Source organism: Schistocerca serialis, unplaced genomic scaffold, assembly GCF_023864345.2.
Source record: "Schistocerca serialis cubense isolate TAMUIC-IGC-003099 unplaced genomic scaffold, iqSchSeri2.2 HiC_scaffold_1117, whole genome shotgun sequence".
Lineage (NCBI taxonomy): Eukaryota > Metazoa > Arthropoda > Insecta > Orthoptera > Acrididae > Schistocerca > Schistocerca serialis.
In genome coordinates this window covers 21013-32908 of record NW_026047312.1, presented here as the reverse complement: position 1 = coordinate 32908, position 11896 = coordinate 21013, and the positions used below count along the sequence as shown (strand labels likewise).

At 50.4% G+C, this 11896-nt stretch overlaps 24 non-coding genes across 24 annotated transcripts; all 24 read left to right on the top strand.

Annotated features, from left to right (window-relative positions):
• Positions 1 to 247: 247 nt before the first annotated feature.
• Positions 248 to 329, top strand: Trnas-aga (transfer RNA serine (anticodon AGA)). The gene has a single exon. It is a non-coding gene; the product is annotated as a tRNA-Ser (tRNA).
• Positions 330 to 683: 354 nt separating this feature from the next.
• Positions 684 to 756, top strand: Trnak-uuu (transfer RNA lysine (anticodon UUU)). The gene has a single exon. It is a non-coding gene; the product is annotated as a tRNA-Lys (tRNA).
• Positions 757 to 894: 138 nt separating this feature from the next.
• On the top strand, positions 895 to 976 carry Trnas-cga (transfer RNA serine (anticodon CGA)). Its single transcript has one exon. It is a non-coding gene; the product is annotated as a tRNA-Ser (tRNA).
• A 738-nt stretch (positions 977 to 1714) lies between these two features.
• Positions 1715 to 1796, top strand: Trnas-aga (transfer RNA serine (anticodon AGA)). Its single transcript has one exon. It is a non-coding gene; the product is annotated as a tRNA-Ser (tRNA).
• Positions 1797 to 2150: 354 nt separating this feature from the next.
• On the top strand, positions 2151 to 2223 carry Trnak-uuu (transfer RNA lysine (anticodon UUU)). Its single transcript has one exon. It is a non-coding gene; the product is annotated as a tRNA-Lys (tRNA).
• A 138-nt stretch (positions 2224 to 2361) lies between these two features.
• On the top strand, positions 2362 to 2443 carry Trnas-cga (transfer RNA serine (anticodon CGA)). Its single transcript has one exon. It is a non-coding gene; the product is annotated as a tRNA-Ser (tRNA).
• Positions 2444 to 3179: 736 nt separating this feature from the next.
• On the top strand, positions 3180 to 3261 carry Trnas-aga (transfer RNA serine (anticodon AGA)). Its single transcript has one exon. It is a non-coding gene; the product is annotated as a tRNA-Ser (tRNA).
• Positions 3262 to 3615: 354 nt separating this feature from the next.
• Trnak-uuu (transfer RNA lysine (anticodon UUU)) lies at positions 3616 to 3688 on the top strand. Its single transcript has one exon. It is a non-coding gene; the product is annotated as a tRNA-Lys (tRNA).
• A 138-nt stretch (positions 3689 to 3826) lies between these two features.
• Trnas-cga (transfer RNA serine (anticodon CGA)) lies at positions 3827 to 3908 on the top strand. The gene has a single exon. It is a non-coding gene; the product is annotated as a tRNA-Ser (tRNA).
• A 737-nt stretch (positions 3909 to 4645) lies between these two features.
• Trnas-aga (transfer RNA serine (anticodon AGA)) lies at positions 4646 to 4727 on the top strand. Its single transcript has one exon. It is a non-coding gene; the product is annotated as a tRNA-Ser (tRNA).
• Positions 4728 to 5081: 354 nt separating this feature from the next.
• On the top strand, positions 5082 to 5154 carry Trnak-uuu (transfer RNA lysine (anticodon UUU)). Its single transcript has one exon. It is a non-coding gene; the product is annotated as a tRNA-Lys (tRNA).
• Positions 5155 to 5292: 138 nt separating this feature from the next.
• On the top strand, positions 5293 to 5374 carry Trnas-cga (transfer RNA serine (anticodon CGA)). The gene has a single exon. It is a non-coding gene; the product is annotated as a tRNA-Ser (tRNA).
• A 737-nt stretch (positions 5375 to 6111) lies between these two features.
• Positions 6112 to 6193, top strand: Trnas-aga (transfer RNA serine (anticodon AGA)). Its single transcript has one exon. It is a non-coding gene; the product is annotated as a tRNA-Ser (tRNA).
• Positions 6194 to 6547: 354 nt separating this feature from the next.
• Trnak-uuu (transfer RNA lysine (anticodon UUU)) lies at positions 6548 to 6620 on the top strand. The gene has a single exon. It is a non-coding gene; the product is annotated as a tRNA-Lys (tRNA).
• Positions 6621 to 6758: 138 nt separating this feature from the next.
• Positions 6759 to 6840, top strand: Trnas-cga (transfer RNA serine (anticodon CGA)). The gene has a single exon. It is a non-coding gene; the product is annotated as a tRNA-Ser (tRNA).
• A 737-nt stretch (positions 6841 to 7577) lies between these two features.
• Trnas-aga (transfer RNA serine (anticodon AGA)) lies at positions 7578 to 7659 on the top strand. Its single transcript has one exon. It is a non-coding gene; the product is annotated as a tRNA-Ser (tRNA).
• A 354-nt stretch (positions 7660 to 8013) lies between these two features.
• Positions 8014 to 8086, top strand: Trnak-uuu (transfer RNA lysine (anticodon UUU)). Its single transcript has one exon. It is a non-coding gene; the product is annotated as a tRNA-Lys (tRNA).
• A 138-nt stretch (positions 8087 to 8224) lies between these two features.
• Positions 8225 to 8306, top strand: Trnas-cga (transfer RNA serine (anticodon CGA)). Its single transcript has one exon. It is a non-coding gene; the product is annotated as a tRNA-Ser (tRNA).
• A 737-nt stretch (positions 8307 to 9043) lies between these two features.
• Trnas-aga (transfer RNA serine (anticodon AGA)) lies at positions 9044 to 9125 on the top strand. Its single transcript has one exon. It is a non-coding gene; the product is annotated as a tRNA-Ser (tRNA).
• Positions 9126 to 9479: 354 nt separating this feature from the next.
• Trnak-uuu (transfer RNA lysine (anticodon UUU)) lies at positions 9480 to 9552 on the top strand. The gene has a single exon. It is a non-coding gene; the product is annotated as a tRNA-Lys (tRNA).
• Positions 9553 to 9690: 138 nt separating this feature from the next.
• On the top strand, positions 9691 to 9772 carry Trnas-cga (transfer RNA serine (anticodon CGA)). Its single transcript has one exon. It is a non-coding gene; the product is annotated as a tRNA-Ser (tRNA).
• A 737-nt stretch (positions 9773 to 10509) lies between these two features.
• Positions 10510 to 10591, top strand: Trnas-aga (transfer RNA serine (anticodon AGA)). The gene has a single exon. It is a non-coding gene; the product is annotated as a tRNA-Ser (tRNA).
• Positions 10592 to 10945: 354 nt separating this feature from the next.
• Positions 10946 to 11018, top strand: Trnak-uuu (transfer RNA lysine (anticodon UUU)). Its single transcript has one exon. It is a non-coding gene; the product is annotated as a tRNA-Lys (tRNA).
• Positions 11019 to 11156: 138 nt separating this feature from the next.
• On the top strand, positions 11157 to 11238 carry Trnas-cga (transfer RNA serine (anticodon CGA)). The gene has a single exon. It is a non-coding gene; the product is annotated as a tRNA-Ser (tRNA).
• The last annotated feature ends 658 nt before the right edge of the window (positions 11239 to 11896 follow it).

Here is an 11896-nt window from a genome sequence, read left to right as displayed (position 1 = left end):
ACACCATGCAGCATGCACTACAACGCTCGGCTGAGGGACCGGATAGCCTAGTCGGTAGAGCGCTGAACCTTCAACCAAAGGGTCCCGGGTTCAAGCCCCTGTCCAGGCGAAAATTAATTCACTGTCGTAACGGCCAATGTGCTGGCAACGAAAGCGATACAGAAACGAGTGAGGCCATATCGTGTTCTGCCATCAGATTGCTTGCAAAGGAGCAGTTGCACTTGTCGAGACCACGCGTCTGCGACCGGCAGTCGTGGCCGAGTGGTTAAGGCGTCTGACTAGAAATCAGATTCCCTCTGGGAGCGTAGGTTCGAGTCCTACCGACTGCGTTTCTTTTTTGTGTCAAGAGGTGGAGAACATCTCCAACGGAACCGTGAAATGAGCGAATACGTGGGAAACACTGCATTCGAGACGCTTGTAAATTTTACAATTGTCCAGTGAGTGTCGACAAAACACGTAGCTCCTCTGCTGTAATATATGAGACGTACAAACTGCTGCAATTTGACTTTACATTGTGTGTCAGCTTTCTTCGATAGCCTGTTACGAGCCTAGCGTGATGAGTTTATAGACAGCAGTCAGACGACGTTTGAATAGTAACAGCTCCACGCAACGATTACCCAACAGTAAAGGACATGAGGCAATGTGTCAGTATGCGTAGTGGGAGGGGTGATCACGTGATGTGAGCCCGGATAGCTCAGTCGGTAGAGCATTAGTCTTTTAACCTAAGGGTCCAGGGTTCAAGTCCCTGTTCGGGCGGAAATTTTAATACTTTGGTAGAAGCACGTGTAGTAGCGGTGTAAGCACTACAGACAAGAATGCATCTACGCCGTTTCCTGGCACTGCAGTGCTTTAAACGGTACCAGTTGCATGTGTCGGGAGGGTCTTGCGCTACTGGCAGTCGTGGCCGAGTGGTTAATGCGTCTGACTCGAAATCAGATTCCCTGTGGGAGCGTAGGTTCGAATCCTACCGGCTGCGTGCGATTTTGCGCAAAAAAAACGAGCAGAAATTTTCGCATACATGTGACATGCGTGGGTGAAAGCGGATCCAAACCAGTGACACCATTCTCAACAAGACGGAAATTTATTCTTTAAGAATACTGTTTCGCGACGGCCGCTGCCTGTTGTGGCTACCGGTTCACCTCGCAAGGGACGCCAGTACTGCAGAAATCAGTCGCAGGCCCACGAACGCGCCCCCGTCATTTTGTCGCGTCGTCGTGAGTACACAGGTGTGCTTGAAAGTGTTGGACACAGCGAGCATTCATTTCTTTCTAAGAAGCGCAATTCAGTTCATTCGAGTGTGGCAAAAGCAGTGGTGCAGCGTTTCTTTTCTTAAGATCTCGCAGCTGCTTGCAAGTATGGCCATCGTTTAAGACGACACAAAACTAGCGTCAGCGGTGCGCCAGTGGGAAGTCGGTGAAGTCGCCATTGGAGCCATAAGCCAGGAATAACGACACGCGAATCACTCGCACACCATGCAGCATGCACTACAACGCTCGGCTGAGGAACCGGATAGCCTAGTCGGTAGAGCGCTGAACCTTCAACCAAAGGGTCCCGGGTTCAAGCCCCTGTCCAGGCGAAAATTAATTCACTGTCGTAACGGCCAATGTGCTGGCAACGAAAGCGATACAGAAACGAGTGAGGCCATATCGTGTTCTGCCATCAGATTGCTTGCAAAGGAGCAGTTGCACTCGTCGAGACCACGCGTCTGCGACCGGCAGTCGTGGCCGAGTGGTTAAGGCGTCTGACTAGAAATCAGATTCCCTCTGGGAGCGTAGGTTCGAGTCCTACCGACTGCGTTTCTTTTTTGTGTCAAGAGGTGGAGAACATCTCCAACGGAACCGTGAAATGAGCGAATACGTGGGAAACACTGCATTCGAGACGCTTGTAAATTTTACAATTGTCCAGTGAGTGTCGACAAAACACGTAGCTCCTCTGCTGTAATATATGAGACGTACAAACTGCTGCAATTTGACTTTACATTGTGTGTCAGCTTTCTTCGATAGCCTGTTACGAGCCTAGCGTGATGAGTTTATAGACAGCAGTCAGACGACGTTTGAATAGTAACAGCTCCACGCAACGATTACCCAACAGTAAAGGACATGAGGCAATGTGTCAGTATGCGTAGTGGGAGGGGTGATCACGTGATGTGAGCCCGGATAGCTCAGTCGGTAGAGCATTAGGCTTTTAACCTAAGGGTCCAGGGTTCAAGTCCCTGTTCGGGCGGAAATTTTAATACTTTGGTAGAAGCACGTGTAGTAGCGGTGTAAGCACTACAGACAAGAATGCATCTACGCCGTTTCCTGGCACTGCAGTGCTTTAAACGGTACCAGTTGCATGTGTCGGGAGGGTCTTGCGCTACTGGCAGTCGTGGCCGAGTGGTTAATGCGTCTGACTCGAAATCAGATTCCCTGTGGGAGCGTAGGTTCGAATCCTACCGGCTGCGTGCGATTTTGCGCAAAAAAACGAGCAGAAATTTTCGCATACATGTGACATGCGTGGGTGAAAGCGGATCCAAACCAGTGACACCATTCTCAACAAGACGGAAATTTATTCTTTAAGAATACTGTTTCGCGACGGCCGCTGCCTGTTGTGGCTACCGGTTCACCTCGCAAGGACGCCAGTACTGCAGAAATCAGTCGCAGGCCCACGAACGCGCCCCCGTCATTTTGTCGCGTCGTCGTGAGTACACAGGTGTGCTTGAAAGTGTTGGACACAGCGAGCATTCATTTCTTTCTAAGAAGCGCAATTCAGTTCATTCGAGTGTGGCAAAAGCAGTGGTGCAGCGTTTCTTTTCTTAAGATCTCGCAGCTGCTTGCAAGTATGGCCATCGTTTAAGACGACACAAAACTAGCGTCAGCGGTGCGCCAGTGGGAAGTCGGTGAAGTCGCCATTGGAGCCATAAGCCAGGAATAACGACACGCGAATCACTCGCACACCATGCAGCATGCACTACAACGCTCGGCTGAGGGACCGGATAGCCTAGTCGGTAGAGCGCTGAACCTTCAACCAAAGGGTCCCGGGTTCAAGCCCCTGTCCAGGCGAAAATTAATTCACTGTCGTAACGGCCAATGTGCTGGCAACGAAAGCGATACAGAAACGAGTGAGGCCATATCGTGTTCTGCCATCAGATTGCTTGCAAAGGAGCAGTTGCACTTGTCGAGACCACGCGTCTGCGACCGGCAGTCGTGGCCGAGTGGTTAAGGCGTCTGACTAGAAATCAGATTCCCTCTGGGAGCGTAGGTTCGAGTCCTACCGACTGCGTTTCTTTTTTGTGTCAAGAGGTGGAGAACATCTCCAACGGAACCGTGAAATGAGCGAATACGTGGGAAACACTGCATTCGAGACGCTTGTAAATTTTACAATTGTCCAGTGAGTGTCGACAAAACACGTAGCTCCTCTGCTGTAATATATGAGACGTACAAACTGCTGCAATTTGACTTTACATTGTGTGTCAGCTTTCTTCGATAGCCTGTTACGAGCCTAGCGTGATGAGTTTATAGACAGCAGTCAGACGACGTTTGAATAGTAACAGCTCCACGCAACGATTACCCAACAGTAAAGGACATGAGGCAATGTGTCAGTATGCGTAGTGGGAGGGGTGATCACGTGATGTGAGCCCGGATAGCTCAGTCGGTAGAGCATTAGTCTTTTAACCTAAGGGTCCAGGGTTCAAGTCCCTGTTCGGGCGGAAATTTTAATACTTTGGTAGAAGCACGTGTAGTAGCGGTGTAAGCACTACAGACAAGAATGCATCTACGCCGTTTCCTGGCACTGCAGTGCTTTAAACGGTACCAGTTGCATGTGTCGGGAGGGTCTTGCGCTACTGGCAGTCGTGGCCGAGTGGTTAATGCGTCTGACTCGAAATCAGATTCCCTGTGGGAGCGTAGGTTCGAATCCTACCGGCTGCGTGCGATTTTGCGCAAAAAAAACGAGCAGAAATTTTCGCATACATGTGACATGCGTGGGTGAAAGCGGATCCAAACCAGTGACACCATTCTCAACAAGACGGAAATTTATTCTTTAAGAATACTGTTTCGCGACGGCCGCTGCCTGTTGTGGCTACCGGTTCACCTCGCAAGGACGCCAGTACTGCAGAAATCAGTCGCAGGCCCACGAACGCGCCCCCGTCATTTTGTCGCGTCGTCGTGAGTACACAGGTGTGCTTGAAAGTGTTGGACACAGCGAGCATTCATTTCTTTCTAAGAAGCGCAATTCAGTTCATTCGAGTGTGGCAAAAGCAGTGGTGCAGCGTTTCTTTTCTTAAGATCTCGCAGCTGCTTGCAAGTATGGCCATCGTTTAAGACGACACAAAACTAGCGTCAGCGGTGCGCCAGTGGGAAGTCGGTGAAGTCGCCATTGGAGCCATAAGCCAGGAATAACGACACGCGAATCACTCGCACACCATGCAGCATGCACTACAACGCTCGGCTGAGGAACCGGATAGCCTAGTCGGTAGAGCGCTGAACCTTCAACCAAAGGGTCCCGGGTTCAAGCCCCTGTCCAGGCGAAAATTAATTCACTGTCGTAACGGCCAATGTGCTGGCAACGAAAGCGATACAGAAACGAGTGAGGCCATATCGTGTTCTGCCATCAGATTGCTTGCAAAGGAGCAGTTGCACTCGTCGAGACCACGCGTCTGCGACCGGCAGTCGTGGCCGAGTGGTTAAGGCGTCTGACTAGAAATCAGATTCCCTCTGGGAGCGTAGGTTCGAGTCCTACCGACTGCGTTTCTTTTTTGTGTCAAGAGGTGGAGAACATCTCCAACGGAACCGTGAAATGAGCGAATACGTGGGAAACACTGCATTCGAGACGCTTGTAAATTTTACAATTGTCCAGTGAGTGTCGACAAAACACGTAGCTCCTCTGCTGTAATATATGAGACGTACAAACTGCTGCAATTTGACTTTACATTGTGTGTCAGCTTTCTTCGATAGCCTGTTACGAGCCTAGCGTGATGAGTTTATAGACAGCAGTCAGACGACGTTTGAATAGTAACAGCTCCACGCAACGATTACCCAACAGTAAAGGACATGAGGCAATGTGTCAGTATGCGTAGTGGGAGGGGTGATCACGTGATGTGAGCCCGGATAGCTCAGTCGGTAGAGCATTAGGCTTTTAACCTAAGGGTCCAGGGTTCAAGTCCCTGTTCGGGCGGAAATTTTAATACTTTGGTAGAAGCACGTGTAGTAGCGGTGTAAGCACTACAGACAAGAATGCATCTACGCCGTTTCCTGGCACTGCAGTGCTTTAAACGGTACCAGTTGCATGTGTCGGGAGGGTCTTGCGCTACTGGCAGTCGTGGCCGAGTGGTTAATGCGTCTGACTCGAAATCAGATTCCCTGTGGGAGCGTAGGTTCGAATCCTACCGGCTGCGTGCGATTTTGCGCAAAAAAAACGAGCAGAAATTTTCGCATACATGTGACATGCGTGGGTGAAAGCGGATCCAAACCAGTGACACCATTCTCAACAAGACGGAAATTTATTCTTTAAGAATACTGTTTCGCGACGGCCGCTGCCTGTTGTGGCTACCGGTTCACCTCGCAAGGACGCCAGTACTGCAGAAATCAGTCGCAGGCCCACGAACGCGCCCCCGTCATTTTGTCGCGTCGTCGTGAGTACACAGGTGTGCTTGAAAGTGTTGGACACAGCGAGCATTCATTTCTTTCTAAGAAGCGCAATTCAGTTCATTCGAGTGTGGCAAAAGCAGTGGTGCAGCGTTTCTTTTCTTAAGATCTCGCAGCTGCTTGCAAGTATGGCCATCGTTTAAGACGACACAAAACTAGCGTCAGCGGTGCGCCAGTGGGAAGTCGGTGAAGTCGCCATTGGAGCCATAAGCCAGGAATAACGACACGCGAATCACTCGCACACCATGCAGCATGCACTACAACGCTCGGCTGAGGAACCGGATAGCCTAGTCGGTAGAGCGCTGAACCTTCAACCAAAGGGTCCCGGGTTCAAGCCCCTGTCCAGGCGAAAATTAATTCACTGTCGTAACGGCCAATGTGCTGGCAACGAAAGCGATACAGAAACGAGTGAGGCCATATCGTGTTCTGCCATCAGATTGCTTGCAAAGGAGCAGTTGCACTCGTCGAGACCACGCGTCTGCGACCGGCAGTCGTGGCCGAGTGGTTAAGGCGTCTGACTAGAAATCAGATTCCCTCTGGGAGCGTAGGTTCGAGTCCTACCGACTGCGTTTCTTTTTTGTGTCAAGAGGTGGAGAACATCTCCAACGGAACCGTGAAATGAGCGAATACGTGGGAAACACTGCATTCGAGACGCTTGTAAATTTTACAATTGTCCAGTGAGTGTCGACAAAACACGTAGCTCCTCTGCTGTAATATATGAGACGTACAAACTGCTGCAATTTGACTTTACATTGTGTGTCAGCTTTCTTCGATAGCCTGTTACGAGCCTAGCGTGATGAGTTTATAGACAGCAGTCAGACGACGTTTGAATAGTAACAGCTCCACGCAACGATTACCCAACAGTAAAGGACATGAGGCAATGTGTCAGTATGCGTAGTGGGAGGGGTGATCACGTGATGTGAGCCCGGATAGCTCAGTCGGTAGAGCATTAGGCTTTTAACCTAAGGGTCCAGGGTTCAAGTCCCTGTTCGGGCGGAAATTTTAATACTTTGGTAGAAGCACGTGTAGTAGCGGTGTAAGCACTACAGACAAGAATGCATCTACGCCGTTTCCTGGCACTGCAGTGCTTTAAACGGTACCAGTTGCATGTGTCGGGAGGGTCTTGCGCTACTGGCAGTCGTGGCCGAGTGGTTAATGCGTCTGACTCGAAATCAGATTCCCTGTGGGAGCGTAGGTTCGAATCCTACCGGCTGCGTGCGATTTTGCGCAAAAAAAACGAGCAGAAATTTTCGCATACATGTGACATGCGTGGGTGAAAGCGGATCCAAACCAGTGACACCATTCTCAACAAGACGGAAATTTATTCTTTAAGAATACTGTTTCGCGACGGCCGCTGCCTGTTGTGGCTACCGGTTCACCTCGCAAGGACGCCAGTACTGCAGAAATCAGTCGCAGGCCCACGAACGCGCCCCCGTCATTTTGTCGCGTCGTCGTGAGTACACAGGTGTGCTTGAAAGTGTTGGACACAGCGAGCATTCATTTCTTTCTAAGAAGCGCAATTCAGTTCATTCGAGTGTGGCAAAAGCAGTGGTGCAGCGTTTCTTTTCTTAAGATCTCGCAGCTGCTTGCAAGTATGGCCATCGTTTAAGACGACACAAAACTAGCGTCAGCGGTGCGTCAGTGGGAAGTCGGTGAAGTCGCCATTGGAGCCATAAGCCAGGAATAACGACACGCGAATCACTCGCACACCATGCAGCATGCACTACAACGCTCGGCTGAGGAACCGGATAGCCTAGTCGGTAGAGCGCTGAACCTTCAACCAAAGGGTCCCGGGTTCAAGCCCCTGTCCAGGCGAAAATTAATTCACTGTCGTAACGGCCAATGTGCTGGCAACGAAAGCGATACAGAAACGAGTGAGGCCATATCGTGTTCTGCCATCAGATTGCTTGCAAAGGAGCAGTTGCACTTGTCGAGACCACGCGTCTGCGACCGGCAGTCGTGGCCGAGTGGTTAAGGCGTCTGACTAGAAATCAGATTCCCTCTGGGAGCGTAGGTTCGAGTCCTACCGACTGCGTTTCTTTTTTGTGTCAAGAGGTGGAGAACATCTCCAACGGAACCGTGAAATGAGCGAATACGTGGGAAACACTGCATTCGAGACGCTTGTAAATTTTACAATTGTCCAGTGAGTGTCGACAAAACACGTAGCTCCTCTGCTGTAATATATGAGACGTACAAACTGCTGCAATTTGACTTTACATTGTGTGTCAGCTTTCTTCGATAGCCTGTTACGAGCCTAGCGTGATGAGTTTATAGACAGCAGTCAGACGACGTTTGAATAGTAACAGCTCCACGCAACGATTACCCAACAGTAAAGGACATGAGGCAATGTGTCAGTATGCGTAGTGGGAGGGGTGATCACGTGATGTGAGCCCGGATAGCTCAGTCGGTAGAGCATTAGTCTTTTAACCTAAGGGTCCAGGGTTCAAGTCCCTGTTCGGGCGGAAATTTTAATACTTTGGTAGAAGCACGTGTAGTAGCGGTGTAAGCACTACAGACAAGAATGCATCTACGCCGTTTCCTGGCACTGCAGTGCTTTAAACGGTACCAGTTGCATGTGTCGGGAGGGTCTTGCGCTACTGGCAGTCGTGGCCGAGTGGTTAATGCGTCTGACTCGAAATCAGATTCCCTGTGGGAGCGTAGGTTCGAATCCTACCGGCTGCGTGCGATTTTGCGCAAAAAAAACGAGCAGAAATTTTCGCATACATGTGACATGCGTGGGTGAAAGCGGATCCAAACCAGTGACACCATTCTCAACAAGACGGAAATTTATTCTTTAAGAATACTGTTTCGCGACGGCCGCTGCCTGTTGTGGCTACCGGTTCACCTCGCAAGGACGCCAGTACTGCAGAAATCAGTCGCAGGCCCACGAACGCGCCCCCGTCATTTTGTCGCGTCGTCGTGAGTACACAGGTGTGCTTGAAAGTGTTGGACACAGCGAGCATTCATTTCTTTCTAAGAAGCGCAATTCAGTTCATTCGAGTGTGGCAAAAGCAGTGGTGCAGCGTTTCTTTTCTTAAGATCTCGCAGCTGCTTGCAAGTATGGCCATCGTTTAAGACGACACAAAACTAGCGTCAGCGGTGCGCCAGTGGGAAGTCGGTGAAGTCGCCATTGGAGCCATAAGCCAGGAATAACGACACGCGAATCACTCGCACACCATGCAGCATGCACTACAACGCTCGGCTGAGGAACCGGATAGCCTAGTCGGTAGAGCGCTGAACCTTCAACCAAAGGGTCCCGGGTTCAAGCCCCTGTCCAGGCGAAAATTAATTCACTGTCGTAACGGCCAATGTGCTGGCAACGAAAGCGATACAGAAACGAGTGAGGCCATATCGTGTTCTGCCATCAGATTGCTTGCAAAGGAGCAGTTGCACTCGTCGAGACCACGCGTCTGCGACCGGCAGTCGTGGCCGAGTGGTTAAGGCGTCTGACTAGAAATCAGATTCCCTCTGGGAGCGTAGGTTCGAGTCCTACCGACTGCGTTTCTTTTTTGTGTCAAGAGGTGGAGAACATCTCCAACGGAACCGTGAAATGAGCGAATACGTGGGAAACACTGCATTCGAGACGCTTGTAAATTTTACAATTGTCCAGTGAGTGTCGACAAAACACGTAGCTCCTCTGCTGTAATATATGAGACGTACAAACTGCTGCAATTTGACTTTACATTGTGTGTCAGCTTTCTTCGATAGCCTGTTACGAGCCTAGCGTGATGAGTTTATAGACAGCAGTCAGACGACGTTTGAATAGTAACAGCTCCACGCAACGATTACCCAACAGTAAAGGACATGAGGCAATGTGTCAGTATGCGTAGTGGGAGGGGTGATCACGTGATGTGAGCCCGGATAGCTCAGTCGGTAGAGCATTAGTCTTTTAACCTAAGGGTCCAGGGTTCAAGTCCCTGTTCGGGCGGAAATTTTAATACTTTGGTAGAAGCACGTGTAGTAGCGGTGTAAGCACTACAGACAAGAATGCATCTACGCCGTTTCCTGGCACTGCAGTGCTTTAAACGGTACCAGTTGCATGTGTCGGGAGGGTCTTGCGCTACTGGCAGTCGTGGCCGAGTGGTTAATGCGTCTGACTCGAAATCAGATTCCCTGTGGGAGCGTAGGTTCGAATCCTACCGGCTGCGTGCGATTTTGCGCAAAAAAAACGAGCAGAAATTTTCGCATACATGTGACATGCGTGGGTGAAAGCGGATCCAAACCAGTGACACCATTCTCAACAAGACGGAAATTTATTCTTTAAGAATACTGTTTCGCGACGGCCGCTGCCTGTTGTGGCTACCGGTTCACCTCGCAAGGACGCCAGTACTGCAGAAATCAGTCGCAGGCCCACGAACGCGCCCCCGTCATTTTGTCGCGTCGTCGTGAGTACACAGGTGTGCTTGAAAGTGTTGGACACAGCGAGCATTCATTTCTTTCTAAGAAGCGCAATTCAGTTCATTCGAGTGTGGCAAAAGCAGTGGTGCAGCGTTTCTTTTCTTAAGATCTCGCAGCTGCTTGCAAGTATGGCCATCGTTTAAGACGACACAAAACTAGCGTCAGCGGTGCGTCAGTGGGAAGTCGGTGAAGTCGCCATTGGAGCCATAAGCCAGGAATAACGACACGCGAATCACTCGCACACCATGCAGCATGCACTACAACGCTCGGCTGAGGGACCGGATAGCCTAGTCGGTAGAGCGCTGAACCTTCAACCAAAGGGTCCCGGGTTCAAGCCCCTGTCCAGGCGAAAATTAATTCACTGTCGTAACGGCCAATGTGCTGGCAACGAAAGCGATACAGAAACGAGTGAGGCCATATCGTGTTCTGCCATCAGATTGCTTGCAAAGGAGCAGTTGCACTTGTCGAGACCACGCGTCTGCGACCGGCAGTCGTGGCCGAGTGGTTAAGGCGTCTGACTAGAAATCAGATTCCCTCTGGGAGCGTAGGTTCGAGTCCTACCGACTGCGTTTCTTTTTTGTGTCAAGAGGTGGAGAACATCTCCAACGGAACCGTGAAATGAGCGAATACGTGGGAAACACTGCATTCGAGACGCTTGTAAATTTTACAATTGTCCAGTGAGTGTCGACAAAACACGTAGCTCCTCTGCTGTAATATATGAGACGTACAAACTGCTGCAATTTGACTTTACATTGTGTGTCAGCTTTCTTCGATAGCCTGTTACGAGCCTAGCGTGATGAGTTTATAGACAGCAGTCAGACGACGTTTGAATAGTAACAGCTCCACGCAACGATTACCCAACAGTAAAGGACATGAGGCAATGTGTCAGTATGCGTAGTGGGAGGGGTGATCACGTGATGTGAGCCCGGATAGCTCAGTCGGTAGAGCATTAGTCTTTTAACCTAAGGGTCCAGGGTTCAAGTCCCTGTTCGGGCGGAAATTTTAATACTTTGGTAGAAGCACGTGTAGTAGCGGTGTAAGCACTACAGACAAGAATGCATCTACGCCGTTTCCTGGCACTGCAGTGCTTTAAACGGTACCAGTTGCATGTGTCGGGAGGGTCTTGCGCTACTGGCAGTCGTGGCCGAGTGGTTAATGCGTCTGACTCGAAATCAGATTCCCTGTGGGAGCGTAGGTTCGAATCCTACCGGCTGCGTGCGATTTTGCGCAAAAAAAACGAGCAGAAATTTTCGCATACATGTGACATGCGTGGGTGAAAGCGGATCCAAACCAGTGACACCATTCTCAACAAGACGGAAATTTATTCTTTAAGAATACTGTTTCGCGACGGCCGCTGCCTGTTGTGGCTACCGGTTCACCTCGCAAGGACGCCAGTACTGCAGAAATCAGTCGCAGGCCCACGAACGCGCCCCCGTCATTTTGTCGCGTCGTCGTGAGTACACAGGTGTGCTTGAAAGTGTTGGACACAGCGAGCATTCATTTCTTTCTAAGAAGCGCAATTCAGTTCATTCGAGTGTGGCAAAAGCAGTGGTGCAGCGTTTCTTTTCTTAAGATCTCGCAGCTGCTTGCAAGTATGGCCATCGTTTAAGACGACACAAAACTAGCGTCAGCGGTGCGCCAGTGGGAAGTCGGTGAAGTCGCCATTGGAGCCATAAGCCAGGAATAACGACACGCGAATCACTCGCACACCATGCAGCATGCACTACAACGCTCGGCTGAGGAACCGGATAGCCTAGTCGGTAGAGCGCTGAACCTTCAACCAAAGGGTCCCGGGTTCAAGCCCCTGTCCAGGCGAAAATTAATTCACTGTCGTAACGGCCAATGTGCTGGCAACGAAAGCGATACAGAAACGA